The following is a 22760-nucleotide window of genomic DNA, read 5'->3' as shown; positions in this document are numbered from 1 at the left end:
TCGGGCATGGGTGTGTGGTGTGTGTGTGTGTGTGTGTGTGTGTGTGTGTGTGTGTTGCCCTTAGGGTTGGTTACTTTCAGTTAGATTGAGTAGTGCGTAAGCCTAGGTACCGATGACCATAGCAGTTTCATCCAGTAGGAACTTACCACCACCCTACTGCACTGGCCGTGTGGCTGACCGCTACAGTCGCGGGTTCGAATCCTGCCTCGGGAATGGATGTGTATGATGCCCTTAGGTTAGTTAGGTTCTATTAGTTCTAAGTTCTAGGGGACTGATGACCTCAGATGTTAACTCCCATAGTGCTCAAAGACATTTGAACCATTGGTTATCAGCGTCCCCAGGACTCGCTTTGTATATCTTCCACTACTCGTGCTGCCACGTGTCCTCTGTGAGTGATTATTACACGTTGATGGCGGTGGTTACGTTGACTGGAATACTCTCTTTCAATTTCTGAAGGTGGCAGGGGTAAAATACAGGGAGCGAAATGCTATTTACAATTTGTACATAAATCAGATGGCAGTTACAAGAGTCGAGGGGCATGAAAGGGAAGCAGTGGATGGGAAGGGAGTGAGACAGGGTTGTAGCCTCTCCCCGATGCTATTCAATCTGTATATTGAGCAAGCAGTAAAGGAAACAAAAGAAAAGTTCGGAGTAGTTATTAAAATCCATGGAGAAGAAATAAAAACTTTGAGGTTCGCCGATGACATTGTAATTCTGTCAGAGACAGCAAAGGACTTGGAAGAGCAGTTGAACGGACAGTGAAGGGACACTGTCTTGAAAGGAGGGTATAAGATGAACATCAAGAAAAGCAAAACGAGGATAATGGAATGTAGTCGAATTGAGTCGGGTGATGCTGAGGGAATTAGATTAGGAAATGAGACACTTAAAGTTGTAAAGGAGTTTTGCTATTTTGGGAGCAAAATAACTGATGATGGTCGAAGTAGTGAGGATATAAAATGTAGATGGCAATGGCAAGGAAAGCGTTTCTGAAGAAGAAAAATTTGTTAACATCGAGTACAGATTTAAATGTCTGAAGTCGTTCCTGAAAGCATTTGTATGGAGTGTAGCCATGTATGGAAGTGAAACGTGGACGATGAGGAGTTTAGACAAGAAGAGAATAGAAGCTTTCGAAATGTGGTGCTACAGAAGAATGCTGAAGATTAGATGGGTAGATCACATAACGAATGAGGAGGTAATGAGTGGAAGTGGGTAGAAGAGGAGTTTGTGGCACAACTTGAACAGAAGAAGGGATCGGTTGGTAGGACATGTTCTGAGGCATCAAGGGATCACCAATTTAGTACTGGAGAACAGCGTGGAGGGTAAACATCGTAGAGGGAGACCAAGAGATGAATACACAAAGCAGATTCAGAAGTATGTAGGCTGTAGTAGGTACTGGGAGATGAAGAAGCTTGCACAGGATGGAGTAGCATGGAGAGCTGCATCAAACCAGTCTCAGGACTGAAGACCACAACAACAACAACGTTAATGTGAATGGACAACGTATAAACTGAGTCCTGCCCAACGGAGAAAGGGTTTTGGCCTCCATTTTGCGAACTATTTGAATGGCTCGCTCCAGTTGTCAGGATGAAGGCCACTGCACGGCCCCGTTACAGCCGAAACGGGAGTGCCGAGGAGTACACAGTCCGGGGCCCGAATAAGTTGAGGCCATTCGTCACTGGGCGTCCGCTGACGGGCCGGCGGCGAGCCGCGGTGCGCCGTGTTTATCTGGGCGGCCGCGCGCGGCCACTCGGCTCCCGGGGGCCTTCTGCTGCCGCGGGCTGCCACCGGCTCGTGATGTACGGCGCCACGCCGCGCCAAGCCGCAATTAAACCCGCGCCTCGCACTGTAAACCTAGTCCATCATTATGTGCCGTAATTAAGCTTTGATGAGCGGATAAATTCTACTATGGATACGACTGATAACGCAGCAGCTAATTGTCAATCAGTGCTAGCCGGTCGCTCTCCGCCTCCCCCTCCCTCCCCACTCCGCTCACCACTCATTCCCACCCCTCTCTCGGACCGTCTGCTGTACATCTGTTACGGATCTCCCACTGTGAAACCCTTTTCATACTTCCTTTCTCTGTTTCCCATTCGCTCGCCCCCATTACGGCACTCGCGCCGAAAGCTTCACAGGTGGGCCATCGAAGAGTAATGAAAGTTTATTAGCTTGAACCGCGTGCAATTCGACGCGGTCGTAAAAGTAATAAAAACCGTATATTACACTAGTGCGCCCTATCAATTTGTCATCCAGTGATGAAATAAAAACAGCATCCATTTTCAGCTGCAATGCCGTTTGTACAAGATTTTGCGTTTGATACACTAATTCGCTACTAACTGGCAATTCTTGTGGGAGACGAGTGGCAATACACAGAGGTCACATTTCATTCGTTTGACATCACCGAGTTTCATCAAGCTGTGCCGAATAAGCCTGCGACTGAGGTTTATACTGAAGTATGCCCCCGCGGAACAAATTCAATTTTTATCAAGTTCTGAAAATATGTTTCTATACTTGGGTCAGTTCCAGTGTTCGCTTCACGAGACTTGCACCACATTATAAGTCTACTGGTATCAAACATAGCCTTTAATTTTAGGAGGAAAATTCTGAAAATGTACGTTTGCAGCACACCATTGTATGACAGTGAATCAGGAATAGTGGGAAAACATGAACTGGAGAGAATCGAAACGTTTGAGATATGGTGCTACATAAGAACGTTGAAAATTTGGTGGACTGATACGGTAAGGAATGAGAAAGTTCTTCACAGAAATGGAGAAGAACGGAATATGTGGAAGTCAACGACAAGGGGAAGGGACAGAATGATAGGACATGCGTTACTACATCAGGGAATAACCTCCTTGGTAGTAGATAGAGCTGCAGAGGACAAAAACTGTAGAGGAAGACAGAGCCTGGAATACATCTAGCAAATAATAGAGGACGTAGGGTGCAAGAGCTACTCGCAGAAGAAGAGTTTAGCGCAGGAGAGGAATTCGTGGTGGACCAAATCAAACCAGTCGGAAAACTGGTAAGTCGACAAAAAAAAAGAGAAAAAGTCATTGAGAGCATAAGAAAAGTAGAACGGCAAATCATCTTCCCTGGTTCTCTTGTATTGTATACGTCACAGTCACATGAGTATTTCAAATTGTCGTAACCGGTTTAGATCAGCCATCTTCACAATTTCAGTAGACAAACAGACGAGACGAAGAATAATTATACAGTGTTAAACTCTAACATTACGTCACTGAATCCAGGTACAGTATTACTCATGTCAATTACCTCGTAGATAGTTACTTATCAGATTCTATAAGCTCCATACTTACTCTTTGTTTCCCCTTTACATGTATCGACAGTCTGAACAGAACCACTGGCTGTTTGAAACCGTTACGGCACTGTGAAACGCTCGTGTGATTATGACGTGCATTATGTGATCAAAAGTATTCGGACAGCCCTGTGTAATGCCTTTTGACCAGTAGATGTCACTACAGGCAGACCCGTTAATATAGAAGGAGGCGGGGAGTACTTTGCTATTCAGTGGAGAATTAGTAACAGCAGAACAGGCCGGTCAGCAGTGCTCTGGGACTTCTCACCGCTTGAAACCAGCGGAAAGAATCATACTTGAGCTCCACAGTGTTATCAGGCGTGCAGCTTTTTGAATGTTGAAAAGAGTGGGGGACAATGGTCGAAGAACTCTTCATACGAGGGGCGTTTGAAAAGTCCGTGCAAAAATAAAAACTACTTACACGTTTGGGATAAACCTTTTTTATTTTTCGACATAGTCTCCTTTTAGACTTATAGACTTCGTCCAACGCTGTTCTAATTTTTCCCCTTCCGAATAATAGGAATTGTCCAAGTCTGCAGAATAGCTATTAGTTGCTGCAATCACCTCCTCATTTGAATAAAATATTTGTCCCGCCATCCATTTCTTCAAATTGGGGAACCGACAGTAGTCCGAGGGAGCCAAGTCTGGAGAATAGCGGGGATGTGAAACGAGTTGGAATTCCATTTCCATTAATTTTGCAACCACAACTGTTGAGGTGTGTGCTGGTGAATTGTCGTGATGGAAAATGACTATTTTGCGGTCTATTCGCCGGCGTTTTTCTTGCAACTCGGTTTTCAAACGGTCCAATAACGATGAATAATATGCACCTGTAATACTTTTACCCTTTTTCAGATAGTCGATGACGCTTATCCCTCGCGAATCCCAAAAGACAGTCGCCCTAACATTTCCGGCCGAAGGACTGGTCTTCGCCTTTTTTGTGCAGATTCTAGCTTGGTAACCCATTGTTAAGATTGTTGTTTGGTCTAAGGAGTATAGTAATTTATCCATGTTTTATCCACAGTAACGAAACAATGCTTGAAGTCCTGCGGATTCTTCCTGAACAGCTGCAAACCATCCTTGCAACACTCACACGATTCAGTTTTTGGTCAAGCGTGAGCAATCGCGGAACCCATCTTGCGGATATCTTTCTCATGTCCAAATGTTTATGCAAAATATTATGTACTCGTTCATTCGCGATGCCCACAGCACTAGCAATCGCACGCACTTTAGCTATTCTGTCATCCATCACCATATCATGGATTTTATCAATGACTTCTGGAGTAGTAACCTCCTCAGGGCGTCCAGAACGCTCAGCATCACCTCTGCCCATATGGCCACTCCGAAAATTTTGAAACCACTTATAAACTGTTCTAATCGTAGGTGCAGAGTCACCGTAATGTTTATCAAGCTTCTCTTTAGTCTCCTGAGGCGTTTTCCCTTTCATAAAGTAATGTTTTCTCAACACACGAAATTCTTCTTCGTCCATTTTTTGACAATCACTAGACTTCCTTGATTTACACGAATTCCAAACACAAAGAAATAGACCAATATGGTTGAAACTTGGTGCGCTTTCTTTCCAAAGATTCTACTAAGTAACGTTACCTCGATAGTCGCCGGTGGTTCCATCTATCGGACTTTGCACGGACTTTTCAAACGCCCCTCGTAAGTCACACATTTCTAAATTTAAGCTACGCTTGATGTGGTGTAAAGACCGACGCCACTGGACAGTTGATGTCTGGATATGAGTGACTTCGTGTAATGGATCATGTCATGCCCTGTGCCAATCTGATGGGTGCGTGCCGGCCGTGGTGGCCAAGCGGGTAAAGGCACTACAGTCTGGAACCGCGCGGCCGCTACGGTCGCAGGTTCGAATCCTGCCTCGGGCATGGATGTGTGTGATGTCCTTAGGTTAGTTAGGTTTAAGTAGTTCTAAGTTCTAGGGGACTGATGACCTTAGAAGTTAAGTCCCATAGTGCTCAGAGCCATTTTGATGGGTGCGCCTGCAATTGGCTGTGCCTGGAGAATATTACCTGGCATCAAGTGTAGTAACAACAGGGAAGTACGGACGAGATAGTGTTAGGGTATGGGGATGTTTTGCGTGGTTAGGATGTGGTCTCCTTATGGGCTCTTAGGAAACGCTAAGTGCCTTGAGATATGGAGACATTGTGCTGCATTGTGTTCTGCGTACAGTAGAGGAACAGCTCAGAGACAATGGTTATCTGTATCAGCATGAAACTGCCCCCTGTCATGAAGCAACATCGCTATCGTTTTTAGAAAATAATGTTCGTGAAATGGACAGGGCTTTCCACAACCCTAATCCAAATCCAGCGGACCACCATTCGGATGAGTCAGAACGCTGACTTCGCTCAAGACCCCACAGTCCAACATCGCTACCTTCTCTAGCTTTGGTTCTTGAGGTAGTATGAGCTGCCATTCCTCTACAGCTGTTCAGACACATCATTGAAAGGGTCCCCAGCAGAAGTGAAGCCGTCGTAAAGGAGGATGGTGAACACAGCCCATACTGAAGTCCAGTAATAGGAGTCCTAATACGTTTGATCAAATAGTGTATAAAACATAAAAATAAAGAACATGATCAAACAATCTCTCTATCTGTATCGACAGAATGTCACTTTTTCGCAGCGTTGAACGCTGGTTGTTTCGTGTCTGCTGAAAGCAGTATTTGGTCAACGTCTCAGTTATAAAATTTCATAGTGTTTGAATAGCTAGCAACATGTTGCCTCTGTGACTGTGTCTATCAGTGAAACATTGCAGTTCTTTCTTCAATAAATCGAAACCATTACATCACATGTTGTATGAGGAAATACGGATCGTAAGGGAATGGTGACGTGCAATGAAAATAAAAATAGAACAGAAGGCCCATTCTTGCACACTGAAACCAGATTGGATATAACAACTTGTTACCATCGAGGCCAAGCTTTGGATCCCATGATATATAATTCTGCTGAGGATTATACGATTTGAATAATCGCAGTTAGCTTTTGCTTACGTCTCATTATTCAGACAGTATCTGTCGAAGTGATTTATGAAGTTATTTTCTGTAACAAGGCAACGTAAGGGCACAGAGATACAACTTTTAGTAATCCATTTGGTCCGTGATTAACGTCCCCCCCCCCTCCTCTCAATGAATTAAGAAACCAAATATGGGTTTCTATAATTAGTCTAAATCTCGATTTTTCTTTAGTCGAGCTACCTTAATAAATTGCACACAAACTTGTTTATTATTATTATTAGTCGTAAAGCTCCCAACATGGAAGACGCTAAGTAAAGATGGTTCACTTCTGGGGCTTCTTATTCTTCTTGTTTGCCCACCAGGTCTTCATTCTTTGCGAGAATTCAGCTTTTCTTTCTTCACTCCATTTTGTTCCAGTTCTCGGCGCTTTTGTCTCTGGTTTGACCTCCCATTTGTCAACTTTAAGTTTGAAATTGTTTACAAACTTGTTTATTAGTATCACATTTTATTTTTTATTGGTAAAAGAACTACATATCAGTTTAATACAGACCGTAAATCTGATTTCGTTGTAATTTAATATCCACACATAAACATTGGCCTCGAACACTAGTTCTTCATTCTTTGTATCACATTTTTCTTTTTATTGGTAGTTCAAATGGTTCAAATGGCTCTGAGCACTATGGGACTCAACAGCTATGGTCATCAGTCCCCTAGAACTTAGAACTACTTAAACCTAACTAACCTAAGGACATCACACAACACCCAGTCATCACAAGGCAGAGAAAATCCCTGACCCCGCCGGGAATCGAACCCGGGAACCCGGGCGCGGGAAGCGAGAACGCTACCGCACGACTTCGAGCTGCGGACTTGGTAGTTATTCTGATTAGTTTATTGTAAATAAATAAACACGAGTGTAATATCTCACAATTGTTGGAATGTAAAATTAGAAAGCATTTTTGTTTCAAGATAAAAAGTAGGCGTGGAGGCACAACCAACTCTTAGGTGACTGCAACATGCTATTGAGAGAGACGTGGTGGAAATGTTAGAGGAAGGGAGGGGCGATGATTCACGAGGCCATGCTGAAAAGTAATTCCTCTGAATTTTATTGTGAAAACTTTTTAAATAAAACAGGCACTGTTACTGTTCTACATCTTTATTCCTGATGTCTACACATTTATTTCTCATCATAATCATCCTGGTAAAGAACACACTTCTCCGAACGAGAGATCTACTTGTTGATACCGTTACTGTAGGCTGTTTGACTTTGTCGGCGGAGCCACACCCTCAGCACCGCTTCATCATTATCAAAGCGAAGTCCCCGAAGGTGTTCTTTAAGTTTCGGAAACAGCTGATAACCGTCTGCGACCAAGTAGTCACTGTACTGAGGCTGATAGATGACAATGAACGCAAGGGGTCGGATTGTTGCTGATTCCGCAGAGGTAGGGTGCGGTATGCTATTGTCACACTTAAGGAGAGGGTGCTCTATATACGGACGAACTCTTCGAATTCGAAACTCCATTACAGTAAGCTGCTTCACGCACACCAAAAATGTTCAAATGTGTGTGAAATCTTATGGGACTTAACTGCTAATGTCATCAGTCCCTAAGCTTACACACAACTTAACCTAAATTATCGTAAGGACAAACACACACCCATGCCCGATGGAGGATTCGAACCTCACACACATCGACGTAGTTACGTTACACAACGACATGTTACGCGCTACAATTCGGAATCCTCTAGCGGCGGACATCTGAAATATTTAGACATAAAGAACAAGTATGCAGAATGTTACTTAAAATGTTTGAAGAGTTTCGCATTAAAACAATCGGAGCCACTACTTTTCAGCACGCCCTCGTACACTGGTAGAGAGGCGAAGGCTAGGGAAAATTGTAACAGTAAGTAGATAGAGATAGGAAACTGAGATGATTGCACATGTCAACTGATGCCTATCATGAAATACGCAGATAATGTTCCTGACGACACATTAAAAAAATAGTTCAAATGGCTCTGAGCACTATGGGACTCAACTTCTGAGGTCATTAGTCCCCTAGAACTTAGAACTAGTTAAACCTAACTAACCTAAGGACATCACAAACATCCATGCCCGAGGCAGGATTCGAACCTGCGACCTTAGCGGACTTGTGGTTCCAGACTGCAGCGCCTTTAACCGCACGGCCACTTCGGCCGTCGATGACACATTAACTTTTGAGCTGCGTGCAACGTCACTGGTAAACTGACACGTAACCTCAAGTCCTTTCATGATCCCAGAGATTACTAGTCTGAAACTTCATGCAAATGACCACCTTTGGTCGACGCAACTGTGTTGTTTGCCTGTGAGCGTGAAGGAATGTAGCCGTGTCTGCAGTGGAAGAGAAACGACCTCATCACTAAGAGTATAGCGCTGTTAACTAGAGAAGTGAGACATGTATTTTATGCTTAGAACCCAATATTAGAAGCTTAGTTGCAGCCGACGAAAACTATAGATCCATACGAGAGCAGGGAATGAAGAGAGAGGAAATCATAAATTCTTTATTAGTGATTTCCACCCCTATTTTAAGTGGACGGACAGTTATTCTCTATTAATATATGCAACACAAAGCCGCTCAACTTTCGCTTTGTGACATATGCCTTTATGTTGTACTATTAAGTTTCAGACTTCAGTTCTAGGCGCTCAGTCCGGAACCGCGCGAATGCTACGGTCGCATGTTCGAATCCTGCCTCGGGCATGGATGTGTGTGATGTCCTTAGGTTAGTTAGGTTTAAGTAGTTCTAAGTTCTAGGGGACTGATGACCTCAGAAGTAAAGTCTCATAGTGCTCAGAGCCATTTGAACCATTTTTATCTTCACCATATTTTCACAACTTCCTGTATCACATCACGCAGAATGACGAGGCGAATGTGGAGTCTTCCTGAAATGCGACATCTTCCTCGTCGTAAAACAGACGAAACCTGATTTTGAGCCTGGCTGGTGCACTGTTAGAAACGGGCTGGCATATCGCACGGTGCGTGCTCCTCAACGTAATTTGCGACGGCAACTCCCTCCACCGGCAGTTGTGGCCATGTCTGGCGCACACAAAAAACAGTTTCGTCCCTGAAAAGGACGCGCGTCGAGTATCTACGATAGCATTGTTATCGATCTTAAAAGATGGGCGTCTAAAATCACGAAGAAGATTTTGGAAAGGTCGAAGGTCTGAACAAAGATTTGTTGCGCATATATAAAAATTTTATTTCGCTATCCTTTCGACTCATTAACTCTAGTGCAAAACATTTTACTTTTCAAATACGAGAGTAAGAGCCCCGCTCGGCATTTTTTTTTTGTGATAAATGTTACCTTTAACATTATATGAACACTGCTGCTGTTTTACTGTGTCCATTACCACGCACATTTACCCTCTTGTCCAAATCATACGCTTTCGGTTCTGTCTGTAGTACCCACTGATTGAACTGTGAAGAATCAGCCAGTTTCGTAGACAGCAGTTCTGCAACATGTCGGTCCACGCTCTCTGGCTCATTGACGAAATAGATTAAACCCACCCCTGAACGGAAAGCGTGCTACTTCTAGTGAACACTCCAGGCAAATGCCGGGATGGTTCCTCTGAAAGGGCACGGCCGACTTCCTTCCCCATCCTTCCCTAATCCGTTGAGACCGATGACCACGCTGTCTGGTCTCCTTCCCCAAACCAACCAACCAACCAACCAACTTCTAGTGAATTTATAAAAAAAAGTCCCATAATCTTTCAGACAACGTGAAGATGCTCACAAACTGCGTCAGTGTCCTCAATAAATTTATTTATTTAAATTAATTGCAACATCTTACAAATGCTGAGGCCAAACTTAAGCACTGTGAACACGTCCTTCAAATTAAAAAAAAAGCAAGGAATTAATTTTTAAAAAATGAATGATCAAAAAGAAAAAAGAAAAATACCAGTGTACATTTGTATCCTTAAGAATACACACAATTTTTAATGTAATAAATTGATATTAACTTACCGCGGAATTTTTTCTCCGTGCTAAGTTGAAATGGTTGAACTGCTTTTAAATGTAAATTGGAAAAATTAAACAGCAGCATTGTAGAAACAACCGCAGAATATTTGTTTTTTCATACACTTATGACACACCCGTGTTGCAAGAATCAAGAATTTGGTCTTACGGCGACTGAAGGCTAACCTCCGTTACGTCATTACTGGAAAATTAATTATACAAAATTCAAGGCGCCAGCACCTTGAAATGCATACATTTGTAGCATGCAAGTTATAATTCGGAAAGCCTTTAATCACCTAAATTCGGAAAGCCTTTAATCACCTATACGCCGTTTCCCGTCATTTTGTTATTACAAAATCGTACCAAAAACGAGGCGTTTTCGAGAGACTGTCACTGTGCCAGTGCTTCGAAACAACATATGTAAACAGCACCTAAGATATAATACAAAACTCAGGATATACCAGCTTCAACTATGGACAACGTAATCGATTGTAGCATCTCCTAAATTCCACTTCTGACGTAGAAAGCGATCTTGCATCTTATTGGCCACCTTACTCTCCACGAAATAAAAAAAAAATTGAGGTATATGCTGCTATCTAACGCTTAGGAAACCTCCGCAACGCAAATTGTATTTTTTGACTTCACACATCTCGAACACCTCCACGTCCACGTCCTCGTTCACTTTCACGTCCCCTGTGAGGAAGGCGTAAGGCGTGGAAGTCCGTGACTCGCACCCCCCTACTGGCGGCAGCAGCAACAACAACAGCAACAGCAGCAGCAGCGGCTGCAGTAGCAGATGGAGCCGGCCGCGCCCTCTATCCCTAGCGCCGATCCCCGCCATCGCTGCCGCTGCCCTGTAGTGCCTCGAGTCGACGCCAGAGTACGCCATCTTCGCGGTCGCCGTTCGCAGCGCAACAAGTGGCGATGCGACGGGTCCTTCACTTGCTCCTTCGTCACGCGCTGCTGGTTCTGATACTCTGTAACGTAGAGTCCAGAAGAGGGAAACAGAGAGTAGGAACGACTCTAGTGTAGATTCTACGTAGCTAGGCGCCGTACGTGAGATATCCGTTTGATGGTCAACCTCTGTCCTCGACTCCCGTCATTCAGTGTTTTTCACCTCTATCGAGAAGCCAATACATTAAAATATTGCTTTAAAATGTTAAGCAAAAAAATTATTTACAAAAAAGGGAAAACGGCATATCAATAGCTTATTAACTAAGTGTCTGAAATATGAGAAATCAAGACATATCTATGTTGTCTATGTGTAAAAGCACAGTAAGAACATTTACTCAGCTATGTCACAAGTAATACAGCGGACCGAAAAGTTGGGGAATACTCGTACATTTTGAACGTATCCAATAAAAGAAACTCAAGCTGTTTTTCAGAATCTATCGTATTACAACTCACCATGCCGTTCATTTCTTTTTCAACTTTAAAATGTTACTGACATAAACTAGTTTTCTTTTAGATACGGGCTGCCAGGGCGCCCTAATTGTTACCCATTTAACCACCGATGAATGAAATAATAATAAAAATAATCTCTATAAATATTCAATATCTCCTGAAATGTCATTCCTTTACACTTTGCACTGTAGTGAGAACGATTAGTACACCCCTGAATGGAGGAAGCTGTTTTTTCTTTTTACCAAACCACTTGTACTAGACGTTTACGTGTGAGGCAAAGAAGGCGGGCTTCGGCTTCCGGTTTGCGACGCCGTGGCAAATCCCCCTATTGTACCTCCACGATATCATCGGTATAATAGTTGCCTTCGACACCTCAAGAAGTACAGTTTATTAATGTTTCATAAAAGAGAAAAGTAACACGGTTTTCTACTGATTTTGTCTTTTTGAAGTTATGGAAAACATTGTGTATGATTATAATACTAAATCTAAATTTTTTTCTACTTCACATATGAACAAAATTGTTGGGTACGTACGTAATACAAAAATTATTACCTTCTCCGTAAAATTTTAATGTCAGCGTCGTGCAGCAGTAAGGCACTTTTACTAAAAGTTCTAGAATATACGTAATTTGTAATTTCGATCTTTTCGGATCATACTCTAAGTTACAGTGTATTGGTGTCTTCGATTCTCGACGAAGAAAAATGTGTATTGAATGATTCCATTACAGCAGGCATTCAATAATGGTTGTATTACATCTTCAGCGTGTAAGTGCGCTACCGACTAAACTACTCTACCAGACCCCCGTCACAGCTGTACTTACGCCAGAAACTCGTCTCCTATATTTTAAACTTTATCCGATGACGACATGGTAATGTGGTATATCACATTTGTGATCTCAGGCTGAAATATGTAATATAAATTATGTAATACACTACTGGTCATTAAAATTGCTACACCACGAAGATGACGTGATACAGGCGCGAAATTTAACCGACAGGAAGGAGATGCTGTGATATGCAAATTATTAGCTTTTCAGAGCATTCACACAAGGTTGGCGCCGGTGGCCACACCTACAACGTGCTGACACGAGGAAAGTTTCCAACCGATTTCTCATACACAAACAGCAGTTGACCGGCGTTGCCTGGTGAAACGTTGTTGTGATGCCTCGTGTAGGAAGGAGAAATGCGTACCGTCACGTTTCCGACTTTGATAAAGGTCGTATTGTAGCCTATCGCGATTGCGGTTTATCGTATTGCGACATTGCTGCTCGCGTTGGTCGATATCCAATGACTGATAGCGGAATATGGAATCGGTGTGTTGGAGGGTAATACGAAACGCCGTGCTGGACCCCAACGGCCTCGTATCACTAGCAGTCGAGATAACAGGCATCTTATCCGCATGGCTGTAACGGATCGGGCAGCCACGTCTCGATCCCTGAGTCAACAGATGGGGACGTTTGCAAGACAACAACCATCTGCACGAACAGTTCGACGACGTTTGCAGCAGCATGGACTATCAGCTCGGAAACCATGGTTGCGGTTACCCTTGACGCTGCATCACAGACAGGAGCGCCTGCGATGGTGTGCTCAAAGACGAACCTGGGTGCACGAATGGCAAAACGTCATTTTTTCGGATGAATCCAGTTTCTGTTTACAGAATCATGATGGTCGCATCCGTGTTTGGCGACATCGCAGTGAACGCACATTGGAAGCGTGTATTCGTCATCGCCATACTGGCGTATCACCCAGTGTGATGGTATGGGATGCCATTGATGGGGTGCCATTGGTTACACGTCTCGGTCACCTCTTGTTCGCATTGACGGACTTTTGAACAGTGGACGTTACATTTCAGATGTGTTACGACCCGTGGCTCTACCCTTCATTCGATCCCTGCGGAAACCCTACGTTTCTGCAGGATAATGCATGACCGCATGTAGCAGGTCCTGTACGGGCCTTTCTGGATACAGAAAATGTTCGACTGCTGCCGTGGCCAGCACATTCTGCAGATCTCTCACCATTTGAAATTGTCTGGTCAATGGTGGCCGAGCAAGTAGCTCGTCACAATACGCCAGTCACTACTCTTGATGAACTGTGGTATCGTGTCGAAGCTGCATGGGCAGCTGTACCTTTACACGCCATCCAAGGTCTGTTTGACTCAATGCCCAGGAGTATCAAGATCGTTATTATGGCCAGAGGTGGTCGTTCTGGCTACTGATTTCTCAGGATCCATGCACCCAATTTGCGTGAAAATGTAATCACTTGACAGTTCTAGTATAATATATTTGTCCAATGAATACCTGTTTATCATCTGCATTTCTTCTTGGTGTACCAATTTTAATGGCCAGTAGTGTATAATATTAAATATGTCGGAATTTTATGGTTGACAATGCGGTCCCAAACAAAGAAGAATTTTACTGGCTGTGACAACGGCCGCGGCAGCCTACCTTTAGATGGTATTGATTTGTTAGAAAATACTGTAATTTTCACAGCAAGAAGGGAATAATTGGAATAAAAATCGAATACTTCCCGACTGTAATTCGAAAACGATGTGGACGCTAAGAACTCGCTTGTCTTTTGGCGAATCGTAACCTGTAAAAGCCTTAAGTGGAAGATATTACTTCTCTTATATGTGACTGACTCAGTAACAGTCTTAACTTTAATAAATGAGGTAAATATGGCCCATACGTACTCCTGTAGTGCCGCAACGCACGTAGAGACCCGAGCGCTCGGTGTGTCGCGGCTTTAGTACGACCAGAGCTGGCCCGGCACTGCCCCTGAACACTGCGCACGACCGCGCCGTGACCGCCCCAGCCAACAGGAGATGGTTTACGAGCGCGGCGTCCCCACAACAGCGGCCGTTCTTACGCCGAGGGGAGACTTTTGTTTTATCTTCGCCGGCGCCGGGGCCGGCCAAGCGACTGCCGGCAGCGCTAAGGAAACTACGGAAAACACTCTGTACTTCTTTGGAAACTATGTTTCCTGTCTCGCAGTTGCTCTCCGCAAGGAACACGTGTCATCTTGCTCCGCCAATCGGTCTGTTAAAATAATATCAGTAATGCACAAGACCTGATCACACCATCAGAAATAATGGACGAGGGTACATTAACAAATGAAACAGAATAATATGAATTATTAGATGATTCTATTCATAAAGGTGTTCAGGACAGAATTTAGAACATACGGAATGGATTACAGACATAGCATTTTAAGTGGACTTTTCTGCACACTGCTCACACTAAGATCCTACAAGGTGAGAAACAAGTTCTTTCTGATTTGATGGGACACGTTCTGACAACCACAATCAATTCCTCTAAGCTCACCACCGTACAGAAAATGCGATGTTTGAAGTATTCATTGTAGTCTTGAAAGAATTTAGAAGGATACTTCTTAAATGTTTTGAAGACACTGCCAGTCTTATACATGTTTTCGAGCTGTTTTAGAGACAGTTACCCGTTTCAGTTCAAGGTGCCCCTGTACACGTGCAGATGTAACTGATTGACCAGCACGGTAGTTCCAGTTTTAATAACAAATCCTTTTACGAAACTCCTTGGCAGATTAAAACTGTGTTCCAGACCGAGACACGAACTCGGAACCTTCGCCTGTCATGGGCAAGAGCGGGAAGGTAGAAGATGAGGTATTGCCGGAAGTATATCTGTGAGGAGCGGTCGTGAATCGTGCTCGGTAGCTCAGTTGGTAGAAGACGTGCTCGCAAAAGCCAAAGGTCCCGAATTCGAGTCTGGCTCCGGCACACAGTTTTAACCTGCCACAAAGTTCATTTTAGCACACACTCCGCTGCAGATTCAAAATTCATTCTGGAAATCCTTTTACGTCAATACTTTCCATGACATTTACATAGCTTTCCTCGGGTTGTTTCCAAGTTTGAATCATGAGGCTGCAAAAGTTCTACAATATTCCGATCGAAATATTTGTGTGAAGAACCCTTTTTCTATTATGAAACTAAATACGTCACGATTACGTGAAAACCTCAGTGCAAAAATCTGTAACATTGTCTGCGTATCTCCTATGTTGACATTTTGTGATAGGTATAAATTAAAATTGAGGTTCAAAAGGCTCTGAGCACTATGGGACTTAATATCTGAGGTCATCAGTCCCCTAGAACTTAGAACTACTTAAACCTAACTAACCTACTGCCCGAGGCAGTATTCGAACCTGCGACCGTAGCAGTCGCGCGGTTCCAGACTGAAGCGCCTAGAACCGCTCGACCACTCCGGCCGGCTGTAAATCGGTTGAAATCGATTTGCAAAAGTGAATACATAAAACATGATTTTGCGACTGGTTGCTGCATATTTGGTAATTTTGTGGTTTATGGTCGTTGCACGACTGGAGAACCACATGGAGCCCACCATTCATAAGATATAAATTATGTATTCAGCATACCAAAAGTAAATAAATAATACTGAAAATTTGGTTTGTTTGCGATCTGCGTTGTTGAGAAATGCGAAGTATAAAACGAAGTCGTATTGTGAGACTGTAGCGCCATGTAAATGTGGCAGTTCCCCCTCTCGCCATTACAAGCAGTCAGACTGCGTGGCGTGCGAGTCTGAGCGCTACGCCGTTCATCCCAGGAAACGGCTCGCGAGCCGAGGTCTTGGCCACACCAGGTCTACGTTATGCAACTTCAGCGTAACGGATAATATCAGATTCTGGAAATATGATTCAAATGGGTCTGAGCACTATGGGACTTAACATCTGAGGTCATCAGTCCCCTAGACTTAGAACTACTTAAATCTAACTAACCTAAGGACATCACACACATCCATGCCCGAGGCAGGATTCGAACGTGCGATCGCACAGAGGCGCGGTTCCGGACTGACGCGCCTAGAACCGCTCAGCCACAGCGCCCGTTTGGAAATTAAAATGTCAAAAGTTACTTACTTTTCCTTTCTTCATTCACTAATGACTTGTGGCATCATATTCTAGGCGAATTCGTCATTAAGGAAAATGGTGTTTGTTGCGCTAAAGTGTGTAATAAGGATAATAAATCGTGTCCACTCTAAAGCCTCTTATAGACCTCTTTCTTTAGTCAGACGTACTGGCAACAACCTAAAATTACAGTTGTCCCTGAGAAGTTTGTTGTCAAAAAAAGAAAAATTGTTCAAATGGCTCTGAGCACTGTGGGACGCTTAACTTCTGGGGTCAGGATTCGAACCTGTGACCGTATCGGTCGCGCGGTTACAGAATGTAGCGACTAGAACCGCTCGCCCACTAAGGGCAGGCGTTTGTTGTCAACAGTCATTTACAGTCTGAAAACAAAATAACGTTGGTAAACATTTTTGCCCGCTGTCGTGATCGAAATGACCGACATGAAGATACGGGAGATCCGTAACTGCGTAGAATGATTTGAAAATAATCTGAACACGAACTACACTTTTATTTTAGGGGCGATCAGTTTCTGCATCCAAAGCTATCATCGAGTGCGGCCATCTCGTATCATACCGAGAAGTCGCTATTAACAGGGCGCGAACATGCAAATAACTACTAACTAGCTAGCTATCTAGCTAAATGTCATCACGGAACTGAAATTACGTCATATGTTTTTTATAGAGTAACTTAAAAATAAAGTGAAGTTGCAGTAGTAGTAGTAGTTGTTTTTGTTGTTGTGTTCAGTCTGAAGATTAGTTTTACGCAGTTCTCCAACCCAGTCTATTCTGCTTATTTCTGCGTAACTGCTGCAATCCACAGCTAGTGGGATCTCCTTACTGTGTTCAACAAGCCCTTGTCTCCCTCCAAATTCTTTTTGCCCTGAACTTCCCGCCATTAACAAATACGCGATATCTTAATGTCTCATGTCAAGCGATACCTTCCTTTAGTGAAGTTCCGGCATAAATTTCTTTTCTGCTCAATGTGATCCTGTGCCTCTTCGTTTGGTATCCAACCTACCCATTACAAGACGATAATGGGTTACATTCGAGAACAAGTTAAATACGATGTGTGGGAACTAAGTTTCTTGCGAAGACACTTCTGGCCACGCCATAATTAAATGTCGTTCTATCGACGATAACCACTGTCTTTTTCAGGAACCACAAACTATCGTCATGCTGCCTGAGGTCCCGTCGTCTTCTGCTATGATAATGACTCCTGGTGGGCAAATTTTTTGACATTGTTATTATATCGTTTAGTTTCCGAGCTTTCGTTACTCGAGTGAGGTACAAGAAAGTGTTGTGGCGACTTTTGCAGTGCCAATACACGGAAGTGACGATTAACATGGAATTTTGCTTGAAATTGAGGAGACAATTTACAGATAGTTTGAACTTGTTAGGAAAGTTTATGCAGTGACCCTACGTCGAACAAGGTGTTATGAATGCTTCTCCCGACTCAGATATTGTCGTGAATCTATTGAAGAGATGTCCGTCGACAGAGTTGGGCTTAAGACATTACATTCAGAAAGTCAAGGAGCTAGTTCGCGCCTACCATAGTCTGTCAGCTTGCAAGAATGGCTGCAATCTCAGTTTATTCATATCATGAGACTCTAACAAAAAACTGAATGTACGTTGAGCTGATGCGAAATTTGTTCTTTGTGTGACCGAATACCAGAAGCAACATCGAGTTAGCGTTGACTATGAAATCTTTGAATAAGCTGATGACGACAAAGAATTCGTGTAATGGATCATACTAGGAGGCAAGGGCTGCATTTACGGCTATGTTATTGAGATTAATATCTAATTATCACAAAATCTAATCATCAGCAAGGGATTTACTAGCCCAAAAAACACAACAGTTTCTATTCAATTTCAAACTTATGTTTATAGATTTACTTCGACGTCCACAGTTTTCACCACAAGATCAGTATGTGGTCATTGCTGTGCAGATGTTTGGAAAAGATTACGAACGAAAATGTGGGGAAGAGGTCACAGTTGTTGCAAGACTACTCACTGTTCTTTCGCAGTGAAAATCCGATTACTCATTTGTCTTCGTCGGCTCGCGAGTTTTGCCCTAAAAATCGTGTGATTATCCTCCATGAGCAGACACATACCCAGACGTCGCTTAATGTGTGTGTTTCTAGTGTAAGAAAATCGTCACTGCAGAAAGGATCTGTTTGCGACACTACCAGCGAATTAAAGAAGGGCAGCGAAAGACATTTTGTCGGACTGAGTGGCAAATTAGAACAATACCCATAAACTTGAAATACTTTGAAGGAGGCAAAAGCAAAACGTCTATAAACCGACTAAAAAAATCAATACGATTGTTGTGTATCATAACATTAATGAAACGATATGGCATTCCATTTTCGGTCTATTACATCAGGTAGACTTTAATGTCAATGTACCGTATTGCAGAGTTTTGTGAATGTGAAAAATAAACTGTACGCTGTTAGGGAATTCCTTACGACCGAATGTGCAAACTAATATGAGCAAATAACGGTAGTGAAGGTGGAAAGAAGAAGAAGAAGAAGAAAAATTCGTTACGCTACCACATATGAAAATACTTCTCAAAAAATAAGTAAGACATTTCGTAATGCTAATGTTCTGCACATAGGGCAAACTAGGAATGAAAATAATGCTAACAACAGAGAAACCTCGGAAATCCGACCAATCAGGTATATAAACAATTAAATGCAGTGACTGTGAATTTTGTGCATAGGACTAACGGGAAAAAATTTGCTACAAGATACAAAGAACATATAAACAAAAATGAAAACTTCTCCACACTTGTTCCGAAAATCATTTCTGTACAGTAGACATAAACACTAGGTTTTCCATACTTCATAAAGGCGGAAACAAAGCTTCATGACCTTCTTGGAGGAATAGTTATCTATGGATGTCTAGCAATAAATGCAGAAAACGTCTCCAGGGACCAAATGACCAAACAAAAGTGAGAAGTAAGAAATATATTGAGAACTTGGAAAAAATTCTTATCGTTGACATATTATTCAGAACAAAGTAAAAAAATTTACGTACGATGTAAATCTATTTTCATGGAAGATACAAGTTTAAAGGCAAACCATATCTCTGGCATAGAGATCGATAATGTAACAACCATGCTCAAACATAAAAAAACGAAAGTGCATCTTATTTGAGAAACAGCATTTACGGTCTTCTTGCGTGCATAAAAAAATATAATAGAACCAAATATTGCACGTTAATACATACGTATATGTGATGATAATACCCTGATTATATCTAGGATCTCCACGAAAAAGAGAAGTGCTCTAAACAGGCAACAGTAAAAGAAATAAGTAACTGCTTTAGTCAGCTCCTTGCTAAAAGTAAGGCAAAGGAATACCACCTCCGGCAGCAACCCTCCTAGCAAATCACTTTACTATCAGTTCTTACTTTTAATTTAGTCACTTCATCTATTTTCATTCGTACTTTTATTTTCAGTTAAGTGACTACATTGGGCGGCGGCGGTGAAAAAATAGGTTTCAGCCAGTCGCGTTAACGTTCGCTCCGAGACCTACCATCGTTCTTTCATTGTTAATACCTCAACTCAATACAGACGCTGTGCTGAATCGCGTCCTAGATGCGCACTGCGTGAGTGGCCGATGGCAGAGATTACAGTATGACGTAATGGCTTACTGTAGCCATGACCCTACGTAATCTGTTAGCAAGTAGTTGCAGGACATTTCATGCACACACGCGGACGTCGCCCCAGTTGCCGGCGGCTAATGCTGGGATCAAATGTACAGTGGATAGTCACCCGAGATACATAGCTAATTAACTCGGTGAAGCAGACAGCTATGCGCCGCGCGGTAACCCCGCTCTCCTACCGTAGCAAATCTGCTGTTAGTCATGCTTGCGGTATTCATGCGGTTACGCCTTCTGTGAAGTACTTCAGGCCACCACAATGGCCTTTTCATACGTATGCATAGACCATCAAATATAAAGTATCTGATTTTTCGATTAATTCCTTTAAACGCCTTAGAACGCGTCTCCACGAAACTGAATGTAGCTGAAAATACTGAGAACGTTTTAAACTTAAAGAAAGGAAACTCGCAGCTATCAGCTATACTTTTGGTAAGTTCAAATAGAGAATAATCTTATTATAAAATCACCCAACTTGCCACACGAATTATCTCATACGCCGGCGCAAAGGGGCAGCTCTGAATTAAGGCTGTCAAAAGTGTGGTGAAACTTATTTCGGCAAACGCAAATTTGTAAGCGTTACTAGACGTCGGATCATATTAATCACACGGTTACATCTCCTGAGCCCGAATCTTCTGTAATGGAACCACATAACAGTATCCTCTAACATGCTCAACAAAATCAGCGAAGTGCTTTCGTACTTTCACCCGTAGACTCATACGTTGCGATTCGCCCAGTGTTGTTATAGGTGCATCCAGAAATGCTCGTGTATATAGCTTGGGCAAGAAAAAATTGAAACGTCACGAGGAATGTATACCTTAACACAAATCCAGCTGGTACCCAGACTGCAGGTTGACCACGAACTGCACGTGTGCAACGCCCTCAATATATTGCAAGTGTCAGTCATGATCAGGTAGCGGAAGTCTTTGATACTCAAAAGGCACCTTATCGAAGATATGTACTGTATACAGGGGAGCGGAGTCACAGCGCGAACGAAAGGAGGAAGGTGTGTGTTGAATGATTCTGTGGGACGGTCTTGACGAGGACTGTGGCGAAAAGTATGAGGACGAGGGCTCTAAAAGTCACTGCAGAACTGAACGTAAAAGGAAAACGTGGTTTCGAAGACGCAAAACCTGGAAAATGTTCAAATTTGGTTAAATCTCTAAGGGACCAAACTGCTGAGGTCATCGATCCCTGGACTTACACATTACTTAAACTAACTTACTCTAAGAACAACACACACAAACCCATGCCCGAGGGAGGACTCGAACCTCCGGCAGGAGGGCTGCGCAGTACGTGACAAAAACCTGGACTATGGAGCACTGGAAGAAAGCCATTTGCTCAGATGAGTCCTGGTTCACACTGTTTCTAACCTCTTGACGAGTTTACGTCCAAGAGTCAAACATAACATGGCGGGGAATAGGTGATGATTTGGGCAACCATGTCGTGTATTCCAGGGGTCTCCAAACTCTTTAGGCCGCGGGCCACATTCACTCCTCCACGAAGTCATAAGGGCCAAGATTTACCTAGTGGGATTAAAGCACCCTAGCACTCCACGATCACCGTAATGTAAGGCTAAAGGAAACATGAAATCGCAAAAATCTAAGGTTGTGGGAATAGCTAGCACTGAAACAAACTACGATTTTTATTTAATTACATAATTTTCATTGGTGGACGTACCTGAAAGAAATTCTGGCGTATTTTATTCTGGCGAATTTCACCGACAAACAAGTGTGTCACTGCACATTCTTCACGAAAGCGCCCTGCAAAGTTAACGAAATTCTCAAAATCATTGTTAGCAACACTATTACTGCAAGACGTAACAGAGGTAGAGCATGTCAACGCATTGTTATTTCAAGCGGCGCAAGTTTAGTTATTAGTCCTGTAGCGAGTAGCAGAGCCAATGTCGCGGTGTATTGGTCGCGATAGGCCTCGAAACTCAATTGTTGGCAGTATAGGTACCACCTCAAATATTTGTCGGGCCGGATACCAGGGATGTCCGGCCAGCTAACGCGGGCCGGTTTGCCGGCCCACGCGGGCCCGTTTCGGCCCGCGGGCCGTAGTTTGGAGACCCCTGGTGTATTCCATGGGCCCCATGCTTACTGTGCAAAGTCAGTTGATGACAAGGGTATGTGATCAGTTTGTCTATCGGGTCCATCTCGTGGTACATTCAAAAAATGGTTCAAATGGCTCTGAGCACTATGCGACTTAACTTCTGAGGTCATCAGTCGCCTAGAACTCAGAACTAATTAAACCTAACTAACCTAAGGACATAACACACATCCATGCCCATGGCAGGATTCGAACCTGCGACCGTAGCGGTCGCTCGGCTCCAGACTGTAGCGCCTAGAACCGCACTGCCACTCCGGCCGGCCATGGTACATTGTTTGTTCCCAATTGGTGATACTGTGTTCCAAGACGACTGGGCCCGTCTCCACACAGCTCGCATGGTCCAGATCTGGTTTTGTGAGCACGAGAATGAATTCTCGCATGTTCCCTAGCCATCACAGTCACCAGATCTCAACACAACCGAGCTTTCGTGGTCGA

The sequence above is a fragment of the Schistocerca cancellata genome, chromosome 3, assembly GCF_023864275.1.
Source record: "Schistocerca cancellata isolate TAMUIC-IGC-003103 chromosome 3, iqSchCanc2.1, whole genome shotgun sequence".
NCBI classification, from domain to species: Eukaryota; Metazoa; Arthropoda; class Insecta; order Orthoptera; family Acrididae; genus Schistocerca; species Schistocerca cancellata.
This window is presented reverse-complemented; position numbering follows the sequence as displayed.